At 43.0% G+C, this 23,550-nt stretch overlaps 1 protein-coding gene across 2 annotated transcripts in view; it reads left to right on the top strand.

Annotated features, from left to right (window-relative positions):
• Positions 1 to 1,994: 1,994 nt before the first annotated feature.
• TEAD1 (TEA domain transcription factor 1) overlaps positions 1,995 to 23,550 on the top strand; it is a 246,362-nt gene continuing 224,806 nt past the window's right edge. Inside the window, exon 1 of one of the 2 annotated variants that reach the window (XM_054586089.1) lies at positions 1,995 to 2,421. The gene's annotated coding sequence lies outside the window, so the exon portion shown is untranslated. Of the gene's footprint in view, positions 2,422 to 3,145; positions 3,181 to 23,550 lie in introns of those variants that run through there. The other variant, XM_054586092.1, reaches the window with a different exon arrangement.

Raw genomic sequence — 23,550 nt, 5'->3', positions numbered from 1 at the left:
CATTCTAGAGGCTCAGATACAAGAGTATCATCCCAGTACACTGGCAAGTGACTGAATTCAAGTAGTGTGTCTGGCACAAGGAGCTTCGAGGGTTTTAGGGAGGAGATATCCAAATGAGCAGTCTTCCTGGAAGAAAAAATATGCATGGAGATGGGAGAAATTGGAGAAACTACTGGTCAAGGAGTCACAGTACATCATGAAGAGCTTTGAATCCCAGGCCAAGGAATTTTTTTAATTTAGTAAGGAATGGGAGACCTTGTACTGCCAGGTAGCTGTGAGATAGGAGCTAGACTCTAAAAGGCACCCAGGTGCACTGAGTTGACAAACAGTGATTTAGAAACCCTATTGTTTGGCTGCCACTACCATCAGATTCTATCAGATGCTTTTATAAGATGAGAATAGTTGGAAAGATATGTCTAGTACAGTTTTAATGCCCAATTATTTATGTTTTTACATGTTTCCAAAAACCAGTGCTAAGATGGCTGGGGTCTTTATTGTGAACTTCATTGTTACCTTAATATTGCAGACAAACTAGAAACAAAATACATTAGTTCCTGACTGTGGTGGTGGATACTTACGCAGGTGAGAATAATTGTATAGAACTAAATACAGGTACTTGCAAATGCTGGGGAAATGTACAGTTAGTGGATTGTATCCTGATTGTGATTTTGGAAGACATTGCCACTGGAGAGAACCAGGCAAAGTGAACAATTTTCTCTGTTATTTATTTAGTTTTACAATTGCATGTGAATTATTTTTCTCAACAAAAATATCAACAAAAGTATACACTAGTAAGTGAGTCACATTCCCCTTCTTCCAGTTATCTGTATTTAGGGGATTCCTGGGGCAGTAAGTTTGGCGCCATTATATACCTATTCCAAGGCCCCAACTGGAAAGAAGAGCAAAGTGCCTAGAAAGGATGAGGCGAACAGTGCAGGTACTGCTTTGCTATTTTGATCTAAATGAAACTGCAGATGACAATTACCCAAAATTTTGACCGTTCTGCCAGTGAGTCAACTTTACCCAGCTGTTTTCTGATTTTCCCACTGAGTCTGCCATGTCACTTTTGGATCACCATCTCCAAAGGTAGGATTAAAATAATTCTTATTATGGAAGTGAAGTTTATCCACCCCTCCCCCCCCACGCACACACACAAGGTGTGATGTGATGTTGCTGGATATATAGCATTTTATAATTTAGGGAGCTTTTACCCTATACATTACTTTGGAAAAGTACAACCCACAGCGATGAGTGAGCTTCTTTTAATGAGTGACTTAAAAGAAGACTGTGCTAACAGGGCAGGGTTATTTCCAACTTTGTCATTATCATTTCTCTGCTATGCTAAAGGTTTTCTTCCCAACAGTAGGGCCGACTTCGACTTGAAAGAGAGCCCTGAACTTTTATAAAGTGAAAGAAAAGAGTGGAAGAAATGGCAGGCTGGGAATCCGGCCCTGGGAAGGCGTCCACCGCGCTGGAGGACAACCACCTGAATTTCCAGAAAAAAGAACTTCACTTCCCCTGACTTGCGGATTTTCGCGAGTCCAGAAGCTCTCTTTCAGGCCGCCTAAGCTTCCCCGTCGCGGAGAAGGTAAATTGAGGCAGGGCTGACACGACGCGCGCTGCCCCAGCCTCGGCACCGCCCCAAGGAGAGAACCCAGGCTTCCAGAGTTCTTCGCGCGGAGGCAGACTCCTCCTGGCCGCCCTCCTCCGGTCCGCCCCGCCCAGCTCGGGACAAAGCCCGGAGCCCGCGCCTGGAGGAGGCAGGGCAGCTCCCGCGCGCGCCCCGCTCCTCCGTGGGCGCGAGACTCCGCCCCGCCACCTCTCAGCGGGGGGAGCCCGCGCCCCAACAGCCAGGCTGCCCAGCCAGGCCCGCCCCGAATCCCCATGACGTCACCGGCGGCGGCAGGCCACGCCCCCGGCCCCGGGCGGCCGGCCGCATGACGTCACCAAGGCCCCACCCCTCCGGAGCGAGTTCGGTCCTGGCGTTCATTTCATTCCTGTCCTCATTCCGAACATTCTTAGCATCGCTCGCGCCGCGCCTCGCCGCCCGAGCCGAGCCGAGCCTCTGCAGCCGCCGCCGCGGCCCCGCCGCCCGCCGCGGGCGCCCACCAAGCACTTTGCAGACTCGCTTCCACCTTGTGGGTCAGTCTGCGCGGCGGGGCCCGGGCCCGGGGCGGCCGCGTCCGGGGACAGGCCATGCAGTGAAGCCCCCCCACCCTGTCCACCTTTGCCCGGAGCCGCGGGCAGCAGCCCAGTGCGCCCAGCCGTCCCCCGGGCAGGAGCGGTGCTAAGTAGGGGTGGGGTAGCCCAGCTTGGGGACCAGGAGTCAGGGAGGGAGCCGGGCACCCAGCTGAGGGCGGGGGAAGCGGCGCCGAAGTTTGCCTTGGACTCACCGGGCGCTGCGGCGGCTCCATTCGCTAGGTAAGTTGGCGCGCGGGGCTGTTGCTGGGTGCGAGGGGCACACGGGGCGCCGCGGGGCGGGGGGCCAGGGGCGCGTTCCGCTCTGGCCGCTCTTTCATTCCGGGCTCTGCTTTGTGTGCGGCGGGCGGGCGAGCGGGCACGAGGAGGTCCGGCGCCGGGCCCCCGTGCCCGCCTTCCCGCGCCCCGTTCAAGGTGAGCGGCCCAGAGCCGCCGCGCGAGTTGCCGGGACGCCAAGTTGGGCTGCGCGCGGCGGAGCCCGCGCGGCAACAGGCGGCCCCCGATGGCGGCCCTGGAGGCGCCGGGCCGGCCGCGCCGCGCCCCCCGCGCCCCCCTCTCCCGCCCGCACGCGCACACACACGCACATACCCTCACATCGTCCGGCCGTTTTCACGTTTTTCTTGGAGAAGTCAGAAGTTCGAACAAGCACGGGCGGGGAGAGCCGCCCTGGGAGCCCGAAGCCGGCTCGACCCCCCCCTACAGAGCCTCCCGGGCCGCCCCAGTCTTCTGGGCGCCCCAGAGGAGGGCCCAGGGTCTTCGCTGACTTGTGCCACGGGCGGGGGTTTCGCTCCTTTTCAAAGATGAAAGAAGGCACGGTCGTCTTAGCCGCTTCTCCAGGACTGTTGCTGCCGCCGCCGCTGCTTTATTGCACATTCAAGTGGAAAATTTTCAGGAGTCAGCAGAAACATTGTGTCCAAAAAAGACTGAGTCGCAGTTACCACCAAACCCTGGAGGAGACTTTCCCTGGAATACTTCCCTTCGGTAGGAAATACTGGGGGATTTGTTTGTTTATTGGAAGAGAAATGATCCCCAGGAGGGGAGAAAAATCAGGGTGCACTTCTAGTCTTTGTTCGTAGCAGCAACACTTGTTTTGAAAAGTCCAGAGGCCCGCTTTAAAGAAAGTTCAACTTCTGTGAGTTTCCTTTTTTAAAAATGTGTATTTTTTTTTTAAACTGAGGCAACATTTTAAATGAGTTGAAAACAATGGAGGGCTCACACCTCCCTATTCTCCTCCCACGACAGAAAGAAAATCTAGATCACAATTTTCCTTGCTTTTTAATTTTTTTTAAAGATTTATTTAAAGTCGAATAGTGTCACTAGGTAAAAATATTTGTGAAACAATGAAATACCAGACACCAGCATTTCTCAGAAGGCTTGTTAACTTCTCAGAAGCAAGTGGCTGCCTGTGATTTGCAGAAATCAAAATTGACCTCAGTAAGCACTGGAAACTTAGAGACAGATGATGTTGCAGGAGCGGGTAATGTAAAAAAGCCATCTTTAAAAAACAGTGCCTTGGAGAAAACCCAGATCCTGGGACAGAAAGGTCTGCAAAACCTATCATATTTCAAAATAGTATAAAAATAAAATAAAATGCTACAAATATTGGAAAGAGTAGAACACTATCAGTTCAGGACAACCATATGTTTCTTTCTCCCCACCTTTCACTGATTGTTTCTGGAAGTTTAGGTGGTCTGATCATAGGTGGTGTGCCGCGTTCCTGCAGGTGGTTACCTGAGCAGACAGATCCCTTTAGAAAGACGCGATCTCCCTACGTTGTCAGTGCAGCGAATGTGCTCCTTTTCTGCAGCCTGCCATGGATCTTGTTTGTTTCTGATCCATGGGGGGGATTCTCTGCTGGAGTACCCTGGAGGCAGGGGTTGGGGCACAGACCTAAGGCTGTGCCAGTGCTTCATCCTTTCACAGTTGGGTTTGTGCCTTTCTGTAAATAGGATCTTTGGGCCCAATCACATTTGAATGCTTATACGGGCCAGACTTAGATCCAACTTTGGTAAGAATCTTTTCTCTTTAGAAGGAAATAGAACTAATTACAGAGTGACTCAGGAAAGACAAATGGATTAGTTGAGCCTTTGTCAACAGTGAGGTTTTGAATTGTTGATAATTTTTTCGGGGAAAGGCTTGTTTTTCTAATCTCAGTATTTCCATAAATGGTCACAGATATTTTTGTTTAGCATTTCTTTGTATGTGCAACTCTGTGTTGAACTCTCAGGTTTCAGGTTTTAAACGGAGTTTACAATTCTTTTATTTGTTGTTGGTATAAAAAAAAAAATGAACTGATAAGCAGTATCCATTACCGGTTCTTGCTGATGGTATAAAAGTGCCAATGTAGACCATTTTATTTTGACTTAAATGATAAGTATTATTTGATCCACAGTTTTAGGGGACTATTAGAATACCTTTTCTCTTTCTTTCCTTTTTATTTTTTCACAACTTTGAAACAAAATCAGTGTGACACTTTGCACTGACAGTGAGAGTAAAAAAATATTAGAGGAAAGAATCTTTGTTTAGAGTCCTCCTCTGTGTGATCTTTTGTAAGGTAATAAATAGAATTCAATCCAGAGAATATGCCTGAGAGATTATTGGAGTTTTTTTTTTTCTTTTCCCAAAACATAAACCAGGACTCACCATGACATATATTTAGTGAAATTTAATTTAAGGAGGGAGGGCAACCTAACTTGGATTGAGCCAGACTGAAATAAATTTCTCACCGAGAGGTGCTTCCTTGCATTGTGGTACAATGTGTATCTGCACTGCAGCAGCAAACTAATTACACATAAGGGGGAGTTGGGGTGGGGGTGCCGCCTGGGGGAAGTCAGCTTTCCCCTCCTTCCCTGTCTTCTCTACCCATCTTTTGCTTTATACAGCAAGAATTCTATATTCATGCACTTACTTTGGGGATTGGCATCCCCTTTTATTTAGAAAAAGGACAAGCTGGTCTTAAGGAAAACCAGTAGTTTAGGGTTTTTTTTTTTTCCTGCTTGAGCTTCAGTCATTTATAAACAATTTTGAATTCTGCTGGCTCTAACAATACAGAACAGCAAGTATAGGAGGGCATTTCTTCATGGGGAAATTTGGGAAGATTATACTTGTGGTTGTCTGTCATCTGCATGTAGATCATATTTGTTGTCACATTTTCGGTAGAAAAGTATGTTACAGGGACAGAGAATGTAGATCCCAAACGTTACACAGGCTGGTGAAGAAATGAGCTGTGCCATTAACAATATTTTAACATGTCTTGCTTCAGAAATGGATTGATATCTCATACGCAGTGGTTGTACCCTTAAGGGGCTGCACATCTGTGGAATTACTCTTCGGTCTAATCCCATGTGTTACTATGTGTTAATTGTGAGCATAATTATATTGCCTGCAAGTGAAAATTGTTGTGTTTTATCACTCAGAAGTTTGGTTCAAATAACTGCATTGCATGTATGATCTAGAGTACGTAAGATTACCATGTTCACATACAGATAGTATGTAGATAACACTTTTGAGCTTGTGTTTTAGGCACCTAGTTTTGTTTCCAGTAGATTGCAGAAGGAGAATAAAATATTGCTGAGTGAAAGCTGTGCTTAGAGGTTGGATCTGTTCAGTGATAAAACTTTTTTAGGCCTGTTTTCTCCAAAGACTGAAGAATGCTGTCCAGCTTTCTTTGTAGAACTGCAGGGAAATCAGAGCCCACCTTTCTGTTGATAAATGCAGGCATTATAGCTTCCCTTTTTGAGTTCAGTGACTGAAACAGCACAGTGCTAATGTCCTACTTCTGAACCTGGTAAGAAAAATAATTGTAAGCTTTTTGCCCTTTCACAAACTTAGGCTTTGCTGCTGGGCTATCAGGGACTGACTGATGGCTGGAATAATCTTTTATAGTTTCGTGGTGCTTTTTAAAAATTTTATCTGTAGAAGACACAGATTACCCTGTGGCATTTAAATTAGATCCCAGTCGTGTTTGAACAATATCAGTGATGTATTTTATTCTTTCATATTCACAAAGTTGATAAAATCAAATAATTCAGGTTCATATTAAGCACTTAATGTTTCAGGGTTAGGTTTTTTGACAAATACCAAGTTAGACCTCCTTGTCTCTTGCAGTTACTGGATACTTCTGAAATCAGGGAGGTAAGGGCCTTCACTATTCTGGGGTAGTTTTTGGAAAGTTAGAATGTTTGGATCTAAATATCTGGAGTGTTTTGTGTGGGTGTTTATGTTGGTTTATTTCAGAGCTATTAGGTATTGAGAGTTCTTAGTCTGCAATATACTCATCACAAGCTTCCTTGACCTTGTCCTATATTTAAATTCATAGTTGAAATTCCGCCATTTCTTCAGATTCATTTGGGCTGTGTAGTGGTGCAGAATAAGAGAATTTTAAAATATGTATTTTTATTTTAGTCAAGGCAAACGGGACGCCCTGAACAGTGGGTTTTCAGGATGGTGTTCCTTACAGGGCGGCTCACTCTCAGCTCTTAAGTTCTTTTGTTCACTGACTTTTTGCATGGTTGGGAGGATTCTTGAAAAATAGTTTCCATAGTCTGGGAGTCTTTGGCTAACTGTGAAACCACTGGTCTCTCTTCTGATTGGATTTGGGGGGGTTGGTTCTAAGAGGCTGTCTTTTCTACTTTTGTGGCCGGCCAAGGGAAGGCTCCATGCTGGCATGATGACCCCCTCTCTCCTCCCCCCCAGTTTTTTAAAATTAGTATTTGCTATCCTGATGCAATGCTTTCTGCCTTTTTCCACATTAGTTTAAAAACTAATTAAGTAAGGCTCTGCCCTAGGATTTCATTAGCAGTTTTAGTTTAAGGGACAGAGCCCAGGATTGGAAAATGGGTTTCAAAGAAAAAGCCAGGTTATTGATGAACAAGTTGAGTCACCATCACCTCCAGCGGGAAATTCCGGTTGCTTTTAGGCCTCGGACAGATTTAGATGTATGTGTGAAGTGACTGAAACACTATTGACTGGGAATATACAACAATGACGAGTGCTGTTGTTTTTACTGATATATAAACTGAAAAACTGCTGCTAATGGTGGGAAATGTTAATTATGTGAGAACATATTGAACTTATATTCTCTGGCATGAACTTTTAAAAAAATGCATGAACTGCGCTGCATTTTTATAGGCACAGCTTTCTAATTATCATAATTCAGTTCAGCTCTGCTCTTGGATGGAGTTCAAGTGCAATCTCAATTTAACTTGAAAGGAGACTTTTTTTTTAAACCGAGAATGTTTAAGAAAATTTGAAAAGTTCATCTAAGAATGTTGTCCGCTTAGGTGTGGGCAATTTGGGGGGATGAAATAAGTGCCTCTATGTAACAGTTAACTAGATTTCAATATTAGGAAAGAGATTGTCTTTTTTTTGCTTTGCACCTATCCTAACCTCCATCTTATGCATTTTTGCATAACCAGATGTTGTATGTTCTGAGTTCTCTTTGAAAACCAGTGTTTTTCCCCTAATAGATAATAAACTAAAAAAATGAGTATTTTATTACTATCAATGATATCTCTGCAAAGATAGGAACCTTTTTAGAGAGAGCAGAAAGTAGAAAGAAATGCAGAAATCTTATGAATTCATTTGACACAAGTCGCCATTACACCTTTTTTTTTTTTAACCAACCAAGCCTTTAGAAGGTGATCTTCTCATCTGGTCTTCTTTACACTTCGACTTGATGGCATTTCCTAAATGGGGTCATCTTTGACAGCCTTCACTCCAGTGTCCAGTGTCCTTTAAATTTCCTATGACCTGATTGTCTTTTGAAAGAAAAAAGTTAATAAGCCCAGGCGCCAAATCCTCTGTGGAATCAATTTTAATTGGAAGAAAGAACAACTTCAGCTGGACCTTCCGACTCTTGTCTGGTCTCACTTCTACTGCTAGAATGCAAAGGGAGCCCGCGGAAACCAAATGACTTCATTTGCTCTGGCACTTCAGAGCCGAATTCACTTCCATGGTGGTGAAATAAAAGGAGCCAAGTGTTTTAAATAGCCACTCCCCAAGGCCCGCCCGCCCGAGTGTTTTGAGAAAAGAGCATTGTCTGCAAGCAGCCCTCGCTGGGAGCCTGCCTGGCTTGCCCTCCCCCACCAGGCAGCTCCAGTTCTGAAGTTGACATCTGGGTTTCTCTCTGTTCACCTGATGCATACCCATTCACGTGCACACAGGAGGTGTGCGCACATGAGGTGTGCGCACATGTGTCTGCAGGTAACACCTATTTTTGACATTGAATGTGTGTGCGTTTCAACTCCCTACTGGGATAGAGGGAGCCACAAAGCTAATAGCACAAAATAAAATGTAAACACTAGCCGCTCCGCATACCACTGCTGCTGGGTTTCTGTCCGATGTTGCTTTCTGGGTAGGCGTGCCTATTGTTGTGGCAGCAACAGGCGGCAGAAGTTGGGGCACCATATGGCGGATGTGGGCCTCAGATAAGCTGTCTGGTAATTTAGCTGATCAATAGCATTTCGATATGCTTCATTTTCAGATCACCCATCACTGTGGTTGGGGGTATCATAGGGGCTAACTGATTCCAAAACCATTGAAACCATTGTGAGCGATGCTTCCTTTGGTGGAATCTCTTTCAACCCTTTCTCCCTCTCTGCCTTTTCATCTGAAAGCTTTTGGGAGACAATGGTGGTTAGAGTTGGAAAGAGCCCCATCAGCTGAGGGAAGCTTCAGTCCCCAGCCCTCAGCCCCGTCTTGAAATCAGGGACACTTAGAAGACCTCATCAGATATTTTCATTGAGAGGAAAACAGAAAACAGACTACTTGATAGCATTTCATATTGGCAGAGGCAAGAAATTCCCATAATTCAAAACCTGCTTTTGTTTTAAGTACTGGAGAGATAAGGCTAATATTGTTTTTATTTTGATAAAAAGATTTCTAGTTTTGTTATGTACTAGAAATATATCCCTAATTTTCTTTCACCTTTAAAATTTACCATAATCAGAAAATGGAAAAATGTAAAATGGAAAAATGATTAGCATCTGTATAACTGGATATCAGAGGGAGTGTTAGTTGTGATTTGGAGGCAAGAAGCATCTTCCTTTATGACTAGGAATTGTTAAATAGGGAAATGCCTTTAGAACACCTACTCAGATGTCAGGTTCTGAAGCTGAAGAAAAAAAATAAAATCAGTTCCACTGTGAATTGAGGGAGGGGGACAGGAATGGGCGATGACCCTTGCCTGACTAGCCAGAGCCAACCCCAATTTTCTGCACACAGTAGGCGGCTCTGTGGAATGTGCTTATCAGCCGTGTGAGTCTCATTCAGCAATATTGGTGTCCCTGATATGTGCCAGGCACTGGGAGAGCCAGGGAAAGACCGTCTGCCCAGCCCACCGTCCCTGCACACTGTCTCTCTCCTTTTCCAGATTTTGACTTTGGGTTTGGTAATTAACAGTACCTGGATCCATGTACATGGCTAATTCAGGATGGTTGACTCAAACCCAGGGTAGCCTTTTTCTGCTCCTGCCCCAGGGATCTTCTGCCCTACCAGTGGTTCCCTCCTGAGCCCGTGCATGGCAGTCAGCACAAAGCTTTCTACAGCTTGGTCATTGCCCCTGTGGACTTAAGAGGGTTGGGGGAGGTGCGACGTTTCTGTTTTTTTAAGAGACTCCATAGTGGTGTCTACCTCTGATTGGGAACCATTGTTCTAGATGCTCTAATTTTTATCCTTAGATTGGATCAGGCAACACTTGGCCATCCCTTTTAACCCGGAATTGGGATTTTTCTCCCCATATGTTGTGAGGTGATGTACCTAAGAACATATACTGAATCTTTACAGAAGGCGTGAAGATGTTCTTGGTTGGTTTTAAAGACACAACTGCACAAAAATAACGCTGCACCCTTTTATGCCTGAGAAGCAATAAAATGAGCAGAACCACCTTCTTTGTGCTCAGCTCTCATCTGTTACCCCTTGGAAGTGTAGCAGTTGTTTCCAGATGTGTCTGTGTTAGGCTTGTGGGTGATAGGTGTAAAGACTAATTCTTGCCTGTTTGCAGGGGTAGTTTTATTTTTTGAGTAGTGGGGATGTTCTCTGAGCGCTCTGAGGTCCTCAGATGGTATCCCTTGACACTGTGAGTAAGGGGGTGGGAAGGGCGATCCTGATGGCATCCCAGAGACAAACCTGCTGCTGTTAAACCACATAGGGCTTTTCATTCTTTTGTTTCTTCTCTCTTCTCTCCATCTTGAGTTCCTTGAAATTCAGATGCTCTCTGTTCTGCACAGAACTGCTACTTGACCCTGGACATTTAAACATTTATAGGTCCTACTGTGTACCAGGGATATGGTGATTGGTAAAATTTATAGAAAGGGAAACAGGCACATAAGAGATCATCACAATCCAGTGGGAAAATTGTATATCCCATATTTCATGAGTTCCAAGATGCAAATTTCTTCCATATTTGAACATGTCCTACAATCTTGACTGGCCAGGCAATAGTAATGACCCGTGATGTGGTTGCTTACACTCGTCAAAGCCTGTAGAATGAATGCAGTAACACTCTTTATCACAGAGGGCAACAGTGTGAGAAACAGCATGGATATCGATCTCTCTGAGAAGTTGTTTTAAGAATATCTTATGCAGTTTATTTTGCTTATACTTTCCTCTTTTTGTATGCACAAGATTGACATGATTAAAAAGTTTCAATATACATCAAATATGATTTCTAAGTGATAAGGAAGCATTCTGGGATGGTCTATTTTGCAACAATATTTCTTAGAAAGAAAATCATGTTGCGTTTTTCAATCAGTGGTGTCTTAGAGTTGATGAAATATGTATACATCTCTATCCAGAAGTATCTCAGAGATTGTACATTATTGACAGGGCTTGCTTGGAGGGAGTGGATTGGGAAGGAGGAGGGACTTTCATTTTTTACACATTTGTATTTTTAGGAGCATGAATTCTTTTTATGTAATATCAGAATAAAGTGAAAAAAGTCATTGGGGTTAGTCCTTGTGACATTTCCAAAGAGCTTTGTTGCCTAGAGGTGGGACTGAGGAAAGGTTTGCAGAGGAAGTGATGTTAGAGTTGGGCCTTGAAGGGAAAGGGTTTTTTTGTTTGTTTGTTTTTTGTTTGTTTTTTTCCTTGCCAGATGCTGTTTTGGGAGTAGAGTGGGTCTAAGTTGTTAATTAAAAAAAAACAAAAAACCCACACCAAAAAACCCCAAAAACCAATGCCCCCTGAAATTACTCTCCAGCATAATGAATTCAACTTTCAAAGAGTGATAAAGAAGGTTTATTGCCAATCATGAGCTAGTATCAGTCTGAAACTTGGCTTTGAACAATTAATTGAAAGAAGGAAAAGGGAGGGAGGGAGGAAAGGAGCGGAAGAGGAGGGACCTGGTTAACATGGAGAGTAGGAAGTTTCCTGATTCTGGTTTGGAAAAAGGCCAGCTAATTGTGTATGTTTAAAAACACAGGTTTGGGGAGGTGGGTAAGTGAAGGTGGGCGTGTAGAGGGGAAATGGAGATGGAAAGAGACTTTGCTTAGGACGATGGGCACACAGTGCGTTATGGAGATGATGTTTTATCGAGTTGTACACTTGAAACTTGCATGGTTTGGCAAAGCAGTGTTGCCCCAATAAATTCAATCAATCAATCAATCAAACAAACAAAAAACTGTACAGATTTGGAGTTGGACACACCTTAGGTGGACTCCTGGCTCAACCACTTACTAGTTTTGTGGCTTTGGACAAATTACCTCCTCCCTGAGGCTTGGTGTCCCCCGTTGGAAATTCTAGTAGAATACCTCCCAAATGCCTCACACTTAGTAAGTAAGTGCTCAGTAAATACCATATTCAATGTTATCTTGCCTACCAGGTCTTCACGGATTTCCTGCCAGGTCAGCCTGGACAGGGACTCTGGAGGAACCCCCAAGGGTGAGGCAGAGTTACTTAGAAGGACTGGACTTCTTGTCTCAGGCAAATGGACTGAAATACAGGAGAGGCTGGGGCATCCCATAAAGTCCTGGGCCATTAATCGCTTTGTATCACACTTCCCCTATAAATAAAGTGGAGGAAGTCCATCAGTAAATACATCATATTTGAAGTTATTCTTTGCCAAATAGTAGTACAAATTAAATGGAATTACTTCTAAAAAGTGGGCAATATGATGTACCTTCATCCTCCCAAGAGGAAGCCTCTTTCTTAGGTTCTTGCTTAGAAATCATACTTGTCACTTTGGGATTGAGTTCTAAAAGTTCTCTAAGGTAAGGTAAGGTAAGGTAAGGTACTTTTCATTGAGGAACTGTGCTTAGGGCCCTGGGTCTGCTGGCAGCCCCTGAGGAATTCCTCCCTGCTGGTGTTGCGAGGGCTTTAAGCTTCAGTTGGGAGGGAGAATGGAGGCTGAGCGAAGCCTCCCCCCACCTTTGCCGCCTCCTGCACTCTTTCATAGCTGCTTAGCACAGGCTGCCTAACTTGTCTGTGCCCTCCATTTTCTCATCTGGAAAATGGGAATGACGTTATCTACTTTGAAGAGTTGTGGTCAAGTTCAGATAAGAGCTAGCTCAGTGTGACTGCTGTTAAAATCCAGACTGTCTTGTTCTTCCAAGTAGGTACTTGAAGCTCAGGAATTACGTCTCTGCTGCTCTCTTCAGACTTTTTGCTTTGGGCTTAAATACAATGTAAATAATAACACTGTTATGTGAGTGGTAGCTCATCCCTTTGCCAGTGTTTTTGCATATGTAAGAGCATGTTTGTTAATCCAAGATGAATGTCTACTTGGGTTAGCATCCAGGTACTTCCTGGGTAGGTGAGCTGAATCCTTTCTGGAAGCTGGTGGGTAGGGACCTGTGTTTTCAGTCAGTTGCCCTAAACTGGCTGTGCTCTGCCAGATTCTACTTGAAGTGTGTGTCACTTGTTTTTTGACCTGGGCTACTCCCAGTGACTGATTTGAGTAGTCAAGATTGCATTGGGTGAGCCAGGGCCTGGGACCACCTGCATTTTATTGACTTCTCCTATTTTTTAACCATGGTATATAGAGCTGTGTGGTCGTTACTGTGGCTGCTCAGTCTTTAAGTTAAAAACTGTTGAGGAATGAGAAACTTGTTTTGGATGGGGGCTTTTAGAGGCAGCCAGCTGACAGTTGATGAAGGGAAAAAGGTTAATTTTAAAATAGTGATTCACAACCTTGTTAATCTACTGAAAGCCACTGAATTATACAAAGCATGTTCTCCAAAAAAAAAAAAAAAAAAAAAAAAAAACCCAAAAAACCAACCCCTCATTTTGTTCAACGTTGTTTTGTTAGAACGTTAATGAGATGCTGTAGGAACTTAACTCTTGTTTTATCAAGTAACTTGTGGTAAAGTTGGTTTTGTTATGTTTTTTTGCTTGAAGTTGTGGAAGCCATGGACAATGTTAAGTGAGGACTTACTCTCTTTGAAAGGACAGTTAGTTGCCCTACGGAATTTGTATGGTGAATGAATTATAATCCCATAGAAAAAAATTAGTTAATCTAGTTATCACATGCAACAACGTTGGCCGCGCTCACCGCTGTAACCCTAGCACTCCTTGCACTGACTGTACATTCGTTTTACTGATCAGGTGATTACACCTGATATTCAAAGTGATGACCTAATAAGAGTTTACATTTCTGCTAGTTTAGTGGGTTTAGTGAGGAGCCTAAAGATATGTCTAAAATGGAAGATGTTTTTTGCCTTTATAAAGAATGCTTTCAGTGATGTGGAATGACTCTCTCCTTAATGATAAATGTTGACTGTACTTACCGCCTGTATGGCTTATATTTTAAACAGTTCAAGAACTAAATCGTAAAGGATGAACTAGGAGTTCATGAGAAAGAGATCCAGAAGGTACATGAGGCCACAAGTCAAGTATTGAATCTTATTTGTAAATTAATTTAAGATTGGGGATGGGGGAAAACCCTCCAAGTCAGGTGAATTTATACCCTACGTATCAAGCTGTGCTCTGCCTAGTTTTTTAAAAAATTTCAACTTGGTCTTTCTAGTTTCTGTGTCCTACCACCAAATGCTCACTGTCTTTCTCATAATAACTGCTTGTGGCAGTTTTTATCCATTTGTATTTTCTAAAGGGTTGTCCTTTACTGTTCCTTGTGGCCTTGTAACTACTTGCCTGGAACAGGCTTGGCTTCTGCTTCTTGTCTTGGCATAATCCTTAATAATTAGCACCCCTTTTTACTCTCAAAATGTCCCTGTGGACGGTAAACTACATGGTCATTCTACTAATAGGAAACTGTTGAGGAAACTGGCCGACTCCCTGTAATTAAGCAGAATAGAGAGAAAATCCGGGCAGGAGGCCTTTGTGGTGCCCTGGTGTTGAGCTTATGACAGTATTATTCTTGAAGGAGTATCCCTAGCTGCTGTGAGCCTGGAGCTACAATAGAGGGGAATTTCAGGGAACAACTTGTCCTATAAACTTGTACTAGTTTCAACCAAATTGTTTAAAATCCTCTGTTATTCTAAGGATCAATTCCTAACATATTAACAAAAAATTCTCATCATTCATAGGAGTGATTCAGCATTGGTTCATTTCCTTTTTGACTAGCAAAGTTTAGTTTAGGAAGTTTTTCCTAGTGGAATTCTGAAAGGTTTGTAACTGAAATTTGGGGATTTCTGATTATGTTATTGAACCTGTGGCCTTGGAGTCTTGACAGTCTTTGGTTTCAAACTTGCTTATCTGTGTTCTTTGGGAGAGTGTGTGAAGATGTCCTATGGTGTGCCTGAATACACAAGGCAGGGGAAATGGAGTGGAATATTAGGAATTACAGAAATGTTAGTCTTTGCCTAAAATCAAAGTGATTGTAATGGCATTGCTCCATTCCAGTTGGATCTCTTGACATCACTATTTATTGAGTTATTTTTTCTGTGTTTTAGGCAGTAACTTGGGCAGGTGTTCAGTCTACTGTAGTGTCTTTCAGGTCTTGCTGAAACCACGGTGTTTGGGCTTTGCTGTTGCGGGTTTAGAAAACTTTTCATCTGGGAGAAGGTCTTTGAGGGTCCTCCAGGGGCTGGGATCTAGGTCCTCCACCTGCAGCTCTGTGGAAGGAAGGCTTGGTTGGACAGCCCTTAATACTGGCTTTCCCTGTGACCTTGGGCAAGTTGCTTGAAAATCTTTGGTTTCTCTTTCTGGGAAGATGATACTGGCCCACCTGCCCCTCTAGCCTGCTTTTGGGCTGAGGTTCAGATTAACGTGATAAAATGTGAGTGCCTTAGGCAGAAAGGTCTTGGAAAATTGTGTTGTTTTCTGAGTCATCCCATCCACCACCCCACACTCCAAACCAGATTTTGTGGAGGAGGTGCAAGTCTGCTGTGTTCATTCCCTATCTCTTCTTTTAGTGGCACTAAATCTTTGAGCTGCCCTGGGAGAGTTTGGATAAGAAAAGAAGGCTAATAGGCCAGGTTCTGTATTAAGCCTATTTTCAGCATTACCTTATTTTGAAACGTAAGAGCTCCATTTGTAGTTGAAGAAAGTGAATCTCAGAGAGGTTGAGTAACCTGCCAAAGGTCACACAGCCAATGCGACAGGGCCAAAATTTGAAGCCAATTTCCTACTTCTGTGTGACTTCACAGCTGCCAGGCTAACAGAAGTCTGCATATTATGTCACCTGGGTTTTATTGTGGCATTTGAATGGTTTTAAGACAGATTGTTACATTCAAACAAAGGTAGTCTTCCCCTCACTTGGAGCATCTACCTAGAAAAGGCACGGAATACAAAACACAAAACAAGTACACAAAGAATGAAAAAGCAGTGTTTTGTCTTCTTTGTGGCCCATTTTACTCCAGCTTCAGAACTTGTGGCTAAGATCCTAAAATGCTGAGTGTGAGCCCATTAAGCTTTTCCTAGGGGAATTGTCCCACCCTAGTTAGTCATTTATCTTCCTGAGAAGAGGCAAGATTCACCTTTCCCTTTTGGTTTCAGCCCTCAAAGACTTGGTAATACTCCTCACTTCTCAGACTGGTTATCACAGCCATTGAAAACGAAAGGGAAAACTGAGGGCTGGATTGATCCAAACTGCTCTGTGGGGGGGCAGGTGGAGGGGGCTGATTTGGTTTTGAAACTTGGACTGGATTTACCAGTTTATCTGGTTTTTCTTTGGAATGTGCTCTGTTGGCAGGCTGTCAGAATAAGTTAGCCCCCTCTACCGCCCCGAAGGCTTGGATATGGAAATTGCCTCATGCTGGGGTCTGGGTGTAGGCAGATGACCTTGACTTCACTCCTTGATAGTGGGAGTGCTAGGGAACCTGGGAGATGGGGTGAATTTCTCCCACCTCGCCCAGGTGACCTAGGCTCTGTCTCAAGTTGTGGTATATCTTAGGCTGTGGTGAGTGATGGGCAGTGGTAGGGACGGAGGGGAGAAGGGAGTTAACTGTGCTTCCTCAAAGTCCTTAATAATCAAGCCTCCGAAAGAAGACTTTGAAGGCTTTGAAATGGGGTTGCTAATGGGATTGCTATCCACCTTTGTCATCTTGGTGGTTGGATTTTAGTGGAAGGGAGTAGACTAGTTCATACTGTCTTTTCCTTCTCCTCACCTAATTCTTGTCACTGTGGGCTGAAAGGGGTTGGGGACACTCGTGGCCAATTTCTGGGACTTGTGTTCTTGTAGTCCCCTCCTCAGGATTTGTTCCTTTCTTAGTCTTTCTGATACTTATGCTATTGGCCATATTGGTGATGATCTAACTTTGTATAGTTTCCCAATGCTTGATATATTTAGTAAAGTAGTCTAAAAGTATTGCTTTAAAGTCAGATCTGAGTTCTGCTTATTGGCTATGATATTGGGTAAAGTAATCTCTTTGGGTTTCCATTTTCTCGTCTGAAAAATGAGGAAAATAGTAATATTTCCTGAGTGTGAGTTTAAAGTGAAACATGATGAGATACGGTAAATAGCTCACAGTGAGCTTCTCCACTGGTCTCCCCAATCCATTCTGAAGTCTCCTGCTTCCTCTCCCCTTCAGTTCTCCATCCAAGATCCTGAGGGTTTGTCCAAACTCGACTGGACTAGCCTGACAGGAGCTTTATTTGCTTTTCTATCTTCCTCCTTTGGGTTTAGTTTTAAGCTTTTTCCCAGCTTCCCCTCTTGCCGAGTTTCCTGCATGGTTGTTTTTCTCTACCTTTCTTCAGACAATTTCTCTTTTGCTTTCTGGTTTCACACACACACATTTGCATGCACACAGACGCTTGCATGTACGCCCTCCACTTTTCATGTTTCCTCCTCTTCTCTTACCACTTTGAGATTTTAGAGACTCTGCCTCTGCAGTTCCCTGAGTTTCACCAAGAATGGTCATCAGTAAAGCCCCACTTCTTGATTCTTTAACACTGGAGAGCGTGGACTCTTTTGGATTATGGAGTTACCAGCCCTCTTAAAAGTTGTTACTATTTTGAAAAGACATAACTCTTTCTGATTTTCATTATGCTTATGAACTTGTAGAATCCCACACACTTCATCCACTTGTCTGTTTGCCCTTGGGCAACCTCTTTAATCTTTCTGAACCCCAGTCTCCTTCCTGTAAAATGGACATAGTAGTGCATTCCGTGTGGGTTGTGCAAGGGTTAACTGAGGGTTAGCACAGGAGCGGTAGGTGTCCCATAAACGTTAGCTGCTGCTGTAATTACAGTTGTGATTACCATCCCCCACCAGCCATGAAGTCCAGTGCCAAGTACCTCTTTCGAAAGCATCTTTCTCTCCTTTTGAAGGAGGGGGTCAGGAATGGTGTCAATTTTCAATTTTATTTTAGGTTTTTACAATTTTTATTATGGAAGAATTGAGCACAGTAAAGGGTAAGGAGCCCCATGGACCGCCATTACTTAGCAGCTGTCATCAAGTCACGGCCGTTCCTGTTCCTTTTAAACCCCCACCGCCCCTCCCAGATGTCGTGCTGTTTCCTCTGTAACTTTTTGGTATATATTTTTAAAAATATTCTTAAGAAGAACACCAAGTATAATGTCATAGGAACATATTAATAATAATTCCTTAATATCAAGCACCTAGTCACTGTTCAGATTTTCTTGGTCATCTCCTAAATGTTTTCCCACAGTTGGTTTGATCAAATCGGGTTCCAAACAAGATCAGCAGGATATATTCAGTTAATATGTTTCTCAAAACTCTTTAAAGATCTCCTGCCTTCTTTTTTCTCTCCTGAGTTGACCTGTTATCAAAAAGCCTCCTTGTTTCCCTCTTTTGGATTTTGCAGTTGCACCATCACGATTGCCTTGATTATGTTCTGCCATCCTCTGCATTTCCTGTAAATGGGAATTCAGATCTAGAAGCTTGATCTGATGCGGGTTTAATTTTTTTTTTTGACAGGAATGTTTTCTAATTAGTATTTAGTATTGATCAGAAGGCCCATACTGGGTAGTCTTTGTGATATTAGCAGCTACTGATTAATGATCTTGGCCTATATCTGTTACTTCATATGAGCCATTGGTAGTATTCCAATCTTCTAATTCCTCCTTCATTTATTGCTAGAATACCCTTTTAGAGAGAGAGAAACTTTTTCTCGTCAATTATTTGATTAACCTGGTGTATAGTTTGTACAGGAAAGGCAGGTTTCTGGCTTTTTGGGGTTTTTTTTCAATATCTTTATACAATCAAATTTTAGATGATCAGATTCTTTTAAATCCATTTTAGTTACTCTTTTTGTTGATACTCACATTTTACCATGTTTGGCCAATAGGAGTTTCTTTAGTTGACTCCCATGTCCTTATGATATGACCCTAATAGTTTTCGATAGTTTACTTGATGTCCAGTTCCTTCTTGTGTATTCTTAAATACAGGAATTAAAATGGACCATTTCTCCAGAGCTTTGGCTCCTTTTACTGGGAAATGGTATTTCAAGTCTACAATGTAGATGCTAGGGTCTCTGCTCCCCCCGCCCTACATTCCCTCAGAAATGGATCCCCCCACCATGTTAGCTTGTTGATCCATAGTAAAAAAAATTTCCATGTACACTGGCCTCATGCTGACGCTTTTGACTATCTTTTGCCACTTTCATAGCTATGTTTGTCATGTTGTTCTTTTCTCCCTTAAAGAAAAGTCCAGATTGAAGAATTCCCCATGGTGTGACCCTCATCTTTAAGGCCAAAGCTCATGAAAATGTAGATTTCACAGAAGACTTTAGTGGTTTGTTCTACCCCTTGTTTAAATAAGCAGAAGGTGAGAAATTTCTTACCTTATTACCTCAGTGAACCATTTAGACTGCAAACTATAGTTTGATGGTATTGTTGGGGTCATTTACACACATCTGTTTAAATAAATACTTGTTAAGTTTTATACCTTCCTCTTCTGAAGTGTTTAAAATAGAATATATTTAATTTTCTAGTCATTTAAAGAATTTATCACTAACACATTTTTTATAAGCTAAAAGAATTTTAAAGCTTTGTAGCTTTAGTCAGATTTATGCAGTGGAGTCTTACACGACACACAGCTGTTATGCTATTGTGGGTATACTATAGAAAGCCTGTAAGTCTGAAGTGAGTATTTTTTGTTTAACAGGTCTGCTATTAGAGTTATTTTTAGTAATTCCTGTGTTTGCTTTTTGGAAATTGTTTTATGCCCATGTTGGTGCATCACAGCTTATGCGTTTAGACAAAAACCAAAAAGCCACAACCAGAAACTCCTTTTAAAGAGAAGCTGTAATGCTTTCTTTCGAGGTTCCATTCAGACCTGGAGTTTCAGCTTCACTAATATTTTTTTGTTGTTGGTGAAACAAAGCCGTATGCGTTCACAGTTCAGCCAACACAGCCTCATACCAGAGTGAATGAATAGTCCTGAAATTATCATCATCCATGACATCCCTGAGAAATTAATTAGTGTCCTGGCCTGTGAAATTTGCACCCCCCACCCCGCCTATGGGTTCCCCCCCCCCCCGCCCCAGGCAGTTAGCTTCATTTAATGGTTCTTCTGTATTAAGGAAAGTACAGTGTTGTTGGAGTTTATGTCCTTCCCGTTCCTCCGTGGGCACAGAGAGAGGGTGAGAAGCCTGTAAGTCATTGGCTGGCCTCTGTGCCCCGAGGTAAACTTGGTTTCACAAAGGGAATTTTCACTGTGGTCCTGTGGCTCCCTAACATAGTGGAGGCTTCAGGAGGCAAGTGGTAAAAGCTACTAAAGAAAAAGCTGGACTGGAGCCACTGACGTCATGCCAGTAAATCTGTTGGAGGAGCCCAGCCTAGCAGTGCCTGCCAGCCAGCCCCTGCACTTTGGCCTTGCCTGGTCAACTGTTCTTACTGCTTCCTCCACCCCTGCCCCCCAGCCGGCCTGCATTTTTGTTTTCTTTACCCCCTTTCCCTCTGTGCCACTGAGCTTGTGTTGAAACCTGTAAACACTTTGAAAGCCACCCCTGAAACTGGGCCTTTGCTTAATGTTCTATATTGGAGGGCAGGGAAAACCCAAGGATTAGCAGGTGAGGAAGGACTGAAGACTGTTCCCTAGTGGGACTTCTTAATGATGAATGAAGCCACGGGGGCATCACATGGAGCAGCCAGAGGTGCCAGCTCTGACTTTGTACTTTTAGAGAGCTTTGCTCTTCAGGACTGGGTGTGTGTACACATTCATGTGTGTGTGTGTGTGTGTGTGTGTGTGTGTGTGTGTGTGTGTTCAGGGGTGGGAAAGAGAAGAATAGTCTGAAGATGTGTGGAAATAAAAAATTGCAGTCTTCTATAGAGGATGATTTAAGAGAATGAATTCCACTTCAAGTCCTTTATTATCCATTACTCATTAGTCGATTAACCCTGAACTCTCCCTAGTTTGCAGCTGTAACAGTTAAATCTGGAGCTACTGCTTCTTTACATCCTGGGTATTTAGAGCCACAACCCCAGATGCTCCTGAATTAAAATATTGCTGTGCTAAATCTATTTTTACATCTAGAGGAATGACATCTAAAAATAAACCTTATCCCACCTGTTATCGACTTTTGGGAAGTTTGGACACTGTCAAATCACAACCCACGGATTAGGCTTTTGCTCATGGCCTCACATGTGATATTTTCCTTCCACTTTTCCTGCCCTTGGTGTGATGTTTTCATTGTTTCATTAACCATTGTCCTCCTGTTCATTTTGCTATTTGCTGTGACTATTCATTTGCAAATAGGAGTGAAACATAGGTTCAGATTCGTTTTGAAGTTCTTGAGTCTTTGGGTCAGAAGCATATTAAAAGCAGTATCTTATCCATGAATCATTAGATGAGTCAGTTCCTGAAACCACTACAAGCCTCATAGTTCTTGGCTACAAGCAAAAGCAGGAAATCCAGGCTTCAATAACTTCCTTTCCCAGTCCTGGCTATAGTCGCGTTGGTGGTTAGGTTTTGCTGCCTGCATTTGTAAGTGGTAGGAAGATGTATGTCTGAGGAACAAAGGCACTCGAGTCAATTTACTGAAACTGGTTATAATTTGTGGTCTTGATCTGATGTCAGGCTACACTGGCATAGCCCGCTCTGCTGTGCAGCCCTGCACGGCTCAGCCAGGGAAGGTGGCAGGCTGGATCTGCCGAAATGCTCCAACAAACGCATGGCAGTGTTTCAAGGAGCTTTAGTGTTCCAGTGAATCCTAAAACTTGTGGGCATGCAAGCTGACATTAGGCAGGGAGCTCTGGAGTCCATATGTATAGCTAAAGTGTCAACTCCTTTTGTTTTGTTCACCCAGTTGAGAAACAGAAAGGAAGAGAGAGAAGGAGGGAGGGAGGGAGGGAGGGAGGAAGGGAGGGAAAGAGAGAGGAGAGAGTACATGCATGTGCCAGCCGCTTGAGCTCTGGCCTGTCTCTTGATTTTGCTTGCAGTTTATTTCCTTATACACAGGCTCTTTGGTCAGGGGTGGGGGGGAGGGCGTTCTTTTTGCAGTGTTTCAGGCCAGTCTTGCTGACTTAAAAATCAATTTGATAACTTTTTTATTAAATATGTTTAAAAGTACGCAAGAAACATGAAGTGGTTGTCTCCCAAGGTAGTGGGGTCTGCTGCAACTTTTATTTATCCTTCTCTTTTAAGAGCAGCCTCCACTTGTCTGTGTTCCTAAGTTGGAGCAGACACGGGTTGATGTCTCTACCTGCGTGGGGTTGGTGCTCAGTGCTGCTTTATGTTTTGTTTGTAGATTCATAGACTTTTTTATCTTAAAAAATTAAAATTGAGTGTGATGCATTATCATTTATTGACCAGCTCTTCTCTTCTTTTCCTACACTAATTTGGGTTGGCTAGCTGTGGGATTTGAGAAAATGGGACTGAAACTATACTTTTTCCACTATAGGTTTATGTAGCATCATTGGAAGTTCTGATAAAAGTCTAAAAACACACTGGGTAGACAAACCCTGTGGAAAGACTAGGAAAAAGAAGGGAAAAAAGGAATTAAGGAGGATTCATATATTGATGCTATCTTTTAAATTGAGCTTGTTTCCAATTCATAATTAGCAATAGCTCAGAAAGGTCAAATTCTGCTTCAGCCTTTGTAAAAGACAAAATAAAAGCAAATGCAAAAGTTTGCCTGCCTTTTTAATGAAGCATGGCTGATTCAGAGCACAGCCAGCCTGGTGAGTGCCACTTTGTTTTTTCTTGTCATTTGTGTTTTGTGTTTGGTAATTCTCTGTTCAACTTCAGTCTAGGCTAAAAGGTTCTGATAAGCTTTTGAGAAAGTTGGGCTCAGTTGATTTTAGAGGTTTGACTGAGAGTCTTAATATCTGACCCTGGTTTTCCAGATTTCAGGGCTTGTACAAAAAAAAAAAAAAAAAAAGAAAGAAAAGAAAAAAAAAATCTCTTACCCTAGGTGATTTTGTTAGGAAATCACTGAAAATATATTCCTCTTATTAATGTGTGAAGAGTTATTGTCTAAACTTGTAAGAGATGTTTCTTTTTTGTTGAGAGATAAAAACCTAATTATTTTTATTTGTCCTGTATTGATCTGAGAATTAACTTCTTTTTAATGTAGATTTTAGGCTAGGAATACAGACTGAATCTCAAATTGCTTACTGTCTCTGGACCAAGTTGTTCAGGGCCAGGGATTGATTCATTAATTAAAATCAATGTAAATGGATTTGTAAACCTCCTGGAATAGATATCTTATTAGCAACCACACAGAGCAGCCCCTGATCTGTGAGGAATGTGTTTGTTGCCCTAGGTGAAAGAGACCTCGACTGATGGACTCTTTGGGGCCACTTTATGAAAAGCCCAGTGGCTTTTGTAAGGAAGGAGCTTTGTATAACCTTTACGCTGGACAGATTTTACCTATGGAAAATTATTTTTCATACGTCTGCCTCAGAAGCCTTCAGTTCTCTGTGTGTTGTGTGTCTGTGCCATGGCTGCCTCTCTCCCCCTTGTATTCATGGTCTCAAGGACATTTTCGTGAATTGTCCAGGTTCTGCTCGTTTCCAGGCAAAAGGATGAACCAGAAATAAATTCCTATT

Source organism: Pteronotus mesoamericanus, unplaced genomic scaffold, assembly GCF_021234165.1.
Source record: "Pteronotus mesoamericanus isolate MK-2021 breed Mesoamerican mustached bat unplaced genomic scaffold, CSHL_Meso_final contig_90, whole genome shotgun sequence".
NCBI classification, from domain to species: Eukaryota; Metazoa; Chordata; class Mammalia; order Chiroptera; family Mormoopidae; genus Pteronotus; species Pteronotus mesoamericanus.
The sequence above is the reverse complement of the archived record's forward strand: the minus strand, read 5'-3'. Positions and strand labels throughout refer to the sequence as shown.